The sequence below is a fragment of the Phasianus colchicus genome, chromosome 26, assembly GCF_987193195.1.
Source record: "Phasianus colchicus chromosome 26, bPhaCol1.hap1.1, whole genome shotgun sequence".
In the NCBI taxonomy this organism is placed as follows: domain Eukaryota; kingdom Metazoa; phylum Chordata; class Aves; order Galliformes; family Phasianidae; genus Phasianus; species Phasianus colchicus.
Genome location: NC_143461.1, coordinates 3,662,127 through 3,672,249, shown reverse-complemented (window position 1 = coordinate 3,672,249; position 10,123 = coordinate 3,662,127).

Genomic DNA, 10,123 nt, shown 5'->3' with positions numbered 1-10,123 from the left:
GAGCAGCATTGGGGTTAAACCATGGGCATTTTGGGGTACACCATGTGCACCATTGTGGTTAAACCATGGGCAGCACTGGGGTTATTGCATGGGCACCTTTGGGGTTATTCCATGGGCAGCATTAGGATTATACCATGGGCATCACTGGGGTTAAAACATGGTCATCTTTGGGGTACACCGTGGGCAGCATTAGGATTATTGCATGGGCTTCATTGGGGTTAAACCGTGTGCACCTTTGGGGCACACCGTGGGCAACATTGGGGTTACACTATGGGCACCACGGGGGTTAAACCATGAGCAGCATTAGGGTTATTGCATGGGCACTATTGGGGTTACACCATGGGCAGAAGTGGGGTTACATTGCTGGCACAGCTGGGGTTATGCAATGGGAAATAGGGAGATTACACCATGGGCACCACTGCGGTAACACCACAGACACCTTTGGGGTTTCGTCATGGGCAGCATTGGGGTTAAACCATGGGCACTATTAAGGTTACAATATGGGCACTATTGAGGTATTTAGCATGGACAGTAGTGGGGTTATCCCATTGGGATACACCATGAGCAATATTGGGGTTACACCATGGGCACAATTAGGGTTACACTCTGGGCACCACTGGATCTATTCCGTAGGCACCACTGGGGTTATAACATGGGCACCACTGGGGTTACACCATTGGCAGCACTGGGGTAACACCATGGGCACTGTTGGGGTTACACTATGGGCACCATTGGAGCTACACCATGGGTAGCAGTGAGGTTACATCATGGGCACCGTTGGGGTTACACCATGGGCACTATTGGGGTTACACCACTGCCACCATTACAGTTACACTATGGGCACTATTTGGGTTATAGCATGGACACTGTGGAGGTTACACCAGGGACAGCACTGAGGTTACACCACGGGCACTATTGGGGTTACACCATGGGCACTATTGGGGTTACAGCATGGGCACTATTGGGGTTACACCGTGGACAGGAGCACGGTTACACCATTGGCACCACTGGGATTACACCATGGCCATTATTGGGGTCATAGCATGGGCAGCACTGGGATCACCCCACAAGCACAGAAGGAGGAGGAGGGGACCACACTTATGGGGCAGAGGAGGAACAAAGGATCTTCCTGGAGAGGCCACGCGTGGCTGTTAGGGGGGGGTGGGCAACCCCTGTGCATGCAGCCTCTGTGAGTGCAGCCCTTGTGCTTGCAGCTCCTGCATGGTGCTGGATGGGTGCACAGTGCAAGGTGGGTGCAAGGAGTCAAATGGGTGCACAGTGCTGGGTGGTTGCATGGGGTTGGTTGGGTGCACAGTGCTGAGTGAGTGCATGATTTTGGTGGTTGCACGGTGCCAGATGCATGCAAGGTGTGTTTGGGTGCATGGTGTTGTGTGGGTGCAGGGTGCCGGATGTTTGCATGTTGGTGGTGGTGTGCAGGTTGCACAGTGCAAGGCGGGTGCTTGTTTTTGGGTGGCTGCATGGTGCCAGATGAGTGCACAGCGTTAGTGTGTGCACGGTGTTGGGTGGTTGCACAGTGTTGCTGGCTGCATGGTGCTTATGTGTGCATGGTGCTGGGCGGCTGCATGGTGCCAGATGTGTGCACAGTGTTGGGTGGTTGCACGGTGCAGGATGTGTGCACAATGTTGCTGGATGCATGGTGTTGGTGAGAGCATGGTGCCAGATGTGTGCACGGTGTTGGGTGAGTGCACAGCTCTGGGTGTGTGCATGGTGCAGGATGTGTGCACAGTGTTGCTGGGTGCATGGTGTTAGTGGTTGCATGGTACAGGATGCTTGCACAGTGTTGCTAGGTGCATGGTGCCAGACGTGTGCACAGTGTTGGGTGGGTGCACAGCTCTGGATAGGTGCATGGTGCAGGATGTGTGCACAGTGTTGCTGCGTGCATTATGTTGGTGGTTGCACGGTGCAGGATGTGTGCACAGTGTTGCCGGGTGCATGGTGTTGCTGGGTGCATGGTGCCAGATGTGTGCACAGTGTTGGTGGGTGCAAAGTTCTGGGTGTGTGCGTGGTGCAGGATGTGTGCACAGTGTTGCTGGGTGCACGGTGTCGGTGGTTGCATGGTGCAGGATGCTTGCACAGTGTTGCTGGGTGCATGGTGCCAGATGTGTGCATGGTGTTGGGTGGGTGCACAACTCTGGATGGGTGCATGGTGCTGGATGCTTGCACAATGTTGCTTGGTGTATGGTGTTGGTGGTTGCATGGTGCCAGATGTGTGCACAGTGTTGGGTGGTTGCACAGTGCTGGATGCTTCCACAGTGTTGCTGGGTGCATGGTGTTGGTGAGTGCATGGTGCCAGATGTGTGCATGGTGTTGGGTGGGTGCACAGCTCTGGATGGGTGCATGGTGCAGGATGCTTGCACAGTGTTGCTGGGTGTATGGTGCCAGATGTGTGCAAGGTGTTAGGTGGGTGCACAGTGTTGGGTGGTTGCACAGTGCAGGATGCTTGCACAGTGTTGGTGGTTGCATGGTGCAGGATGTGTGCACGGTGTTGCTGGGTGCACAGCTCTGGGTGTGTGCATGGTGCAGGATGTGTGCACAGTGTTGCTGGGTGCATGGTGCCAGATGTGTGCATGGTGTTGGGTGGGTGCAAAGCTCTGGATGGGTGCATGGTGCAGGATGTGTGCACAGCGTTGCTGGGTGCACAGTGTTGGTGGTTGCATGGTGCTGGATGCTTCCACAGTGTTGCTGGGTGTATGGTGTTGCTGGGTGCATGGTGCCAGATGCATGCATGGTGTTGGGTGGGTGCACAGTGCAGGATGTGTGCACAGTGTTGCTAAGTGCATGATGATGGTGGTTGCATGGTGCAGGATGCTTGCACAGCGTTGCTGGGTGCATGGTGCCAGATGTGTGCACGGTGTTGGGTGGGTGCACAGAGTTGCTGTGTGCACGGAGCAGGATGGGTGCACGGTGTTGCTGGATGCACGGTGCCGGGCGTTGCACATCGGCTGCTCCGTCCCCACGGCCGGATGCCAAATTCCAACGCCCACACAGGAAGCCGTCGGCGCTCTCGAAGCTGTGCAGAGGGCCGGGCCGGCCGGAGGGATGCGAGCGAAGGGCTGGAGGAGAAAAAGCAGGTCAGCTCCGAGCAGCCAGCGTCACCCTGGCACGGAGCAGCCGGCCTTCGAGGAAGCAGGGCGAGGGATCGGCCGGGACGTCCCCGGGCGCACAGCGTGCGGCTGGCCACGGTGCGAGAGCTCGAGGAACGGTCGGCCCCGAGCAAAAGCTGTGGTGGTGTTACTGGGGGTCCCGGGGGTGAGGAGGGCAGGGATGGCCGTGGGGTGTTGTGCGTGGGGCTGGAGGGAGCGGATGGGGGGAGCAAATGGGGGATGCTGCAGCAGTGAGCGTTGTTTTGGAGCTGGGATGCCATCTCGTGTTGATGCGGCTGCATCCCTGCAGGGCTCCATCTGTGGGTGCAGCTCCATCCCTGCAGGGCTCCATCCGTGAGTAATGGCTCCATCCATGGGTACGGCTCCATCCCTGGTATCATCCCATCCATGCTATGGCTCCATCAATAGGAACAGCTCCATCCATGGATGCAGCTCCAACCCTGCACAGCTGCATCCGTGGGCACAGCTCCATCCACGGGTACAGCTCCATCCCTGATGTCACTTCGTCCATCTCTGTCCCTGATATCACCCCACCCACGGGTACAGCTCCATCTCTGCTGTCACTCCATCCCTGCACGGCTCCATCCGTGGGTACAGCTCCATCCCTGGTATCATCCCATCCACGGATACAGGCACAGCTCCGTCCCTGCATGGTTTCATCCCTGTTATCACCCCATCCCTGGGTACAGCTCCATCCCTGGGCTCACCCCCTCTCTGGTATCACTCCCTCAGAGCAAATCTCCAGCTCTGAGCACAGCTCCCATTCCCTCCCTTTGCCCCCACCCCACTCCATCTCCAGGCACCTCCCCATTGCTCACCCCGCTCCCTCCCACCTCCATAAACACCCCCTTCCTCCCCCCACATCCATCCCAACCCCACAGGGATCTCTGCTTATCCCACCCCCCCTCCCCCTTCACTCCCCCAGACCTTGAGAGCACAAACACAGAGCAGTGGAAAATGTGACTGCAGTGGAGCTGCAGAGATGTGGGGCTGAGCAGCGCCAGCTGGAGCAGCACTGCTTGGCTGCAGGGGCAGTGGGACCCAGCAGGGGGAGGGCACATCCTCTTACACCCTGCACTCCAAGGCTTTCCACTGCCCCATGGGGACACACAGCCACCCCATGGGGACACACAGCCACCCCATGGGGACACACAGCCACCCCACGGGGAGTTTGGTAGAGGAGGGGGCTGCAGGACTCCAGATTGGCTCAAAGTGGGGGTCATGGAGCTGGTGGCAGATGGAAGGATGGAAATGCCATGGGATGGTGACACATGGACAGGATGGAGATGCTCAGAAATGGTGGCACAGGGAAGGATGGAGATGCCATGGGATGGTGGAACACGGGCAGGATAGAGATGCCATGGGATGGTATAATGCTGCAGCGCAATGAAAAGCCACAGCAATGACAGCAGAGCAGTAACATCCCAGGATTTGCTCAAACCATGAGCACAGAAACAAAGGAAAGAAGCTGCTTACCTCCTGAAGGCCTCAGAAACACAGAGATCTCCAGGGAGATCCCCTCATCTCCACTGCCAGCCCTTAAATGAGGGCTGGGAAGGGGTGGATCTTGGCTCCAGCCCTCCCACTCACTCAGCTGTGTTGCATTGCATGCACCTGAGCTCCTTGGGCTGGCCCTGCCTTCCACCAGGTTCTTCATCACTGCTTCAGGCTGGGACTTAACACTGCTACTATGGATGATGGCACGTGGACAGGATGGAGATGTCCAGTAGTGGTGGCACACGAGGGGACAGAGATGTTCAGAAATGGTGGCATGTGGGAGGTTGGAGCTGCCATGGGATGGTGGCACGTGGGCAGAACAGAGACGTCCAGTGATGGTGGCACACGTGGCAGGATGGAGATGTCCATGGGATGGTGGCACGTGGGAGGATGGAGACGTTGAGAAATGGTGGCACATGGGCAGGATGGGGATGCCATGGGATGGTGGCAAATGGGTAGGATGGAGATGTCCAGTGATGGCAACACACAGACAGGATGGAGACATCCATGGGATGGTGGCACACGGGCAGGACAGAGAGTTCAGGGGATGGTGGCACTTGAAAGGATGGAGATATCGTGGGATGGTGGCACGTGGGAGGATGCAGACATCCAGTTTGGCACATGGACAAGATGGAGGTGCCAAGATGGAGATGTGAAGTTGGAACACTGTCAGGATGGAGACATCATGGGATGGTGATACATGAGTAGGATGGAGATTTCCAGTGATGGTGGCACAAGGGCAGAGTGGAGATTTCATGGAATGCTGACACATGGAAGGATGGAGACATACAAGGGATGGTGGCACATGGGCAGGGTGGAGATGTTCAGAAATGGTGGCACATGGGCAGGGTGCAGATGTTCAGAAATGGTGGCACATGGGCAGGGTGCAGATGCCATGGGATGGTGACATGTGGGTAGGACAGAGATGTCCTGTGATGGTGGCACAATGGGGGGATGGAGATGTTCAGAAGTTGGTGGCACATGGGTAGGATGGAGGTATCATGGGATGGTGGCACATGAACAGGATGGAGATGCCATGGGATGGTGGCACATGGAAAGATGGATATGGCAAGGGATGGTGACACGTGGCAGGATGGAGATGCCACAGGATGGTGGCACACGGACAGGGTGGAGATGCCATGGGATGGTGGCACAGGGAAGGATGGAGATGTTCAGAAATGGTGGCATGTGGACAGGACAGGGAGTTCAGAGGACGGTGGCACACAGCAGGATGGAGATATCATGGGATGGTGGCACACGTGGAGGATGGAGATGCCATGGGATGGTGGCACACAGACAGGACAGAGAGTCTGTGAGACGGTGGCACATAGCAGAGTGGAGGCGTCGTGGGATGGTGGCACTCGGGATGGAGATGTTATGGGATGGTGGCACAGGGAAGGATGGAGACGTCCAGGGATGGTGGCATGTGGACACGATGGAGATGTCATGGGATGGTGGCACGTGGGGAGATGGACATGCTCAGAAATGGTGGCACAGGGAAGGATGGAGATGTTATGGGATGGTGGCACACGTGTAGGATGGAGATGCCATGGGGTGGTGGCACACAGACAGAATGGGGATGTTATGGCGGTGGTGGCACATAGGCAGGATGGGAATATTATGGGATGCTGACACACGGACAGGACGGAGGTGGGGACGCCAGGAGGCGGCGCAGTGCAGCCCGGTGTGGGGCGGCGCCGAGCTGCGGCGTTGGGAGCGTTTGGTTCTCATTATGGGCTGCTGGCAGCGGCGGTGGAAAAAATAGCAGGGAGTGCAGAGCTGGGAGGGAGAGGGGCCATGGAGGGGGGGCTGCAGTGTGCAAACTGCGGACAGTGTGCAAATAAAGTGTGCAACGTGTGTGCTCGGCGTGCAAATAGAGCGTGCAACGCGTGTGCTCAGTGTGCAAATAAAGCATGCAATGTTTGTGCTCTGTGTGCAACGTGCAAATAAAGCACGCAAAGTGTGTGCTGAGCGTGCAACGTGCCACCTGCATGCGGCGTGCAGCACGCATGCTGGGCGTGCAACGTGCAACTGAGTGCAACGTGTGTCCTCCGTGTGCAACATGCATGCAGCGTGCAACGTGTGAAAGAGCGTGCAACCTGCGTGCAGCGTGCAACGTGCACGCTCAGTGTGCAACATGCACACAACGCATGCTTGCACGCTCGTGTGTTGGTGCTGCTGCACACAGCAGCCGTGGCTCTGCTCCCCCCCCCCCCCTTCGGGGTTGGGTGGGGGCACAGGAGGCCGCGTGGCATCGCAGCCCTCATTAAGGAGCTGAGCTAATTAACGGCGGCCCCGAGGGCCGATAATCCCATAATGGGATCATCCCGCTCAGCACAGCGCTGTGGCACCCATGGGTGGCACCTCCACCCCCCAACCCTCCCACATCGTGTGCCCCATTGCACTGCCTGTGTGCACCCCATGGAATCCCCCGTGTCCACCCCATAGCATCCCCTATGAGCACCCCCTATATGCACCCCTCCCGTGCACCCTATGGCATCCCCTATATCCGCCCCATAGCATCCCCTATATGCACCCCATAGCATCCCCTATATGCATCCCCTGTGTGCACCCCATGTGCCACTCGTGCACCCCTTGTGCACCCCATGCATCCCCTATATCCACCCCATAGCACTTCCTATATCCACCCCATAGCATCCCCTATATGCACCCTCTATATGAACCCCCCCGTCCCCCGTGCACCCCATGGCCTATATCCACCCCATAGCACCCCCTATATGCACCGCATAGCATCCTCTATGTGCACCCCATGTACCACTCGTGCATCCCTTATGTGCACCCCATGGAATCCCCTATATCCACTCCATAGCACACACCATGGCACCCCCTATATACACCGTCTATGTTCACCCCATGTGCCACTCGTGCACCCCATATCCACCCCATGGCATCCCCTATATCCACCCCATAGCATCCCCCTATGCCCGCCCCCTATATGCACTCACCCTGTGCACCCCTTGCACACCCCATGGCATCCCCTATATCCACCCCATAGCACCCCCTACATGCACCCCATAGCATCCCCTATGTGCACCCCATGTGCCACTCGTGCATCCCTTATGTGCACCCCATGAAATCCCCTATATCCACCCCATAGCATCCCCTGTGTGCACCCCACATGCCACTCATGCACCCCATGTGCACCCCACAGCACCCCCTATGCACACACCATGGCACCCCCTATGTGCACCCCATGTGCCACTCATGCACCCCATGTACATCCCATGGCATCCCCTATATCCACCCCATAGCATCCCCCTATGCCCACTCCCTATATGCACCCCCCCCGTGCACCCCTTGCACACCCCATGGCATCCCCTATATCCACCCCATAACATCCCCTATGTGCACCCCCTATATGCACCCCCTGTGTGCACCCCATGTGCCACTCTTGCACCCCATTAGCACCCCGTATATCCACCCCATAGCATCCCCTATGCATACCCCCCATATGTATCTTCTATGTGCATCCCATGGCATCCCCTATATCACCCCATAGCACCCCCTATATGCACCCCATAGCATCCCCTATGTGTACCCCCCATATGCACCCTCTTTGTGCATCCCATAGCATCCCCTATGTGCACCCCATGTGCCACTCATGCATCCCTTATGTGCACCCCATGGCATCCCCTATATCCACCCCATAGCGTCCCCTATGTGCACCCCATGCACCCCCTGTGCTGCTCACACGCCCCATGCACACCCCATGCATTGCACACACACACACGTTGCACACACAGCATTTTGCACAGCTGTGCACACGGACACCCCCACACCCTCCAGCTCTATGGTGTGCAGCGTTATGGGGTTGGGATGGGGTGTGGATGGGGACAGGGATGGGAAGGGATGGGGAATAGGATGGTGTGGAGATGGGGACAGGAACAGGGATGGGAAAAAGGAGGGGATGGGGATGGGATGGGATGGGATGGGATGGGATGGGATGGGGTGGGGTGGGGTGGGATGGCATGGGGTGGGATGGGATGGGGTGGGGTGGGATGGGGTGGGATGGCATGGGGTGGGATGGCATGGGGTGGGGATGGGGACAGGGACAGGGATAAGAACAGGGAATTGGATGGGATGGGATGAGATGGGAATGGGGATGGGGATGGGGACAGGGATGGGTGCATGGATAGGGACAGGGATGGGGTGAGGAAAGGTACAATGGGGACAGGGATAGGATGGGATGAAATGGGATGAAATGGGAATAGGGACAGGGAATGAGAAATGGAATGGGATGGGAATAGGGACAAGAGGGCGGGGACAGGAATAGGGACAGGAGTGGGATGGGATGGGATGGGATGGAGATAGGAACAGAGGGGGCAGGGATAGAAAATGGATGGGAAGGGATAGGGATAGGGATAGGGATAGGGATAGGGATAGGGATAGGGATAGGGATAGGGATAGGGATAGGGATAGGGATAGGGATGGGGATAGGGATAGGGATAGGGATAGGGATAGGGATAGGGATGGGAATGGATGGGGGCAGGGAGTGGGACAGAGATAGGAACAGAAGGGAAAGGGATGGGAAATGGGTGGGATGGGATGGGGTGGTGTGGGGACAGGGATAGGGATGGGGTGGGATGGGATGGAGTAAGGGGGGGACAGGGATATGGGAGCAAGAAATGGGATGGAGATAGGGACAGAAGGGATGGGATGGGATGGGATGGGGTGGCGTGGGGTGGGATGGGATGCAGATGGGGTGGGATGGGATGGGATGGGGTGGGATGGGGTGGGATGCAGATGGGATGGGATGCAGATGTAGTGGGATGGGATGGGGTGAGATGGGATGGGATGGGATGGGATGGGATGCAGATGGGGTGGGATGCAGATCTAGTGGGATGGGATGGGATGGGATGGGATGGGATGGGATGGGATGGGATGGGATGGGATGGGATGCAGATGTAGTGGGATGGGATGGGATGGGGTGAGATGGGATGAGATGGGATGGGATGGGATGGGATGGGATGGGATGGGATGGGATGGGATGGGATGGGATGGGATGGGATGGGATGGGGTGGGGTGGGGTGGGGTGAGATGGGATGGGATGCAGATGTAGTGGGATGGGATGGGATGGGGCCGGGATCGGGGTGCATCTGCTGCCCCCTCAGCAGTAGGGCAGAGCGGCAGCCGGGATGGGGGGGTTGGGTTGGGGGGGTGCATTGCGGGGCTGCGGGCCGCTCCCGCGTGTCCGCTGCGGGTCCCCCCGTGCTGTGCCCGCACGGAGCGCTGCGCGGAGCTGCGATGCGGAGCGATGGAAGCGGAGCGCCCTGCAGAGCGGGGCACAGCCCGGGGGGGGGTGGGGGGGGGGGGAAGGGGAGGGGGACCGCAGCGCAATGAAACGAAGTGATACAACGGGACCCCAACGCCGCCCCACACCGCACCATTTCGGGCCGCACAGCACCGCCCGGGCCGAAGTCTGTGTGCGGGGCGGTGCGGGGCGGTGCGGGTCCAAAGTCCGAGCGGGCGCGGCGGCGATG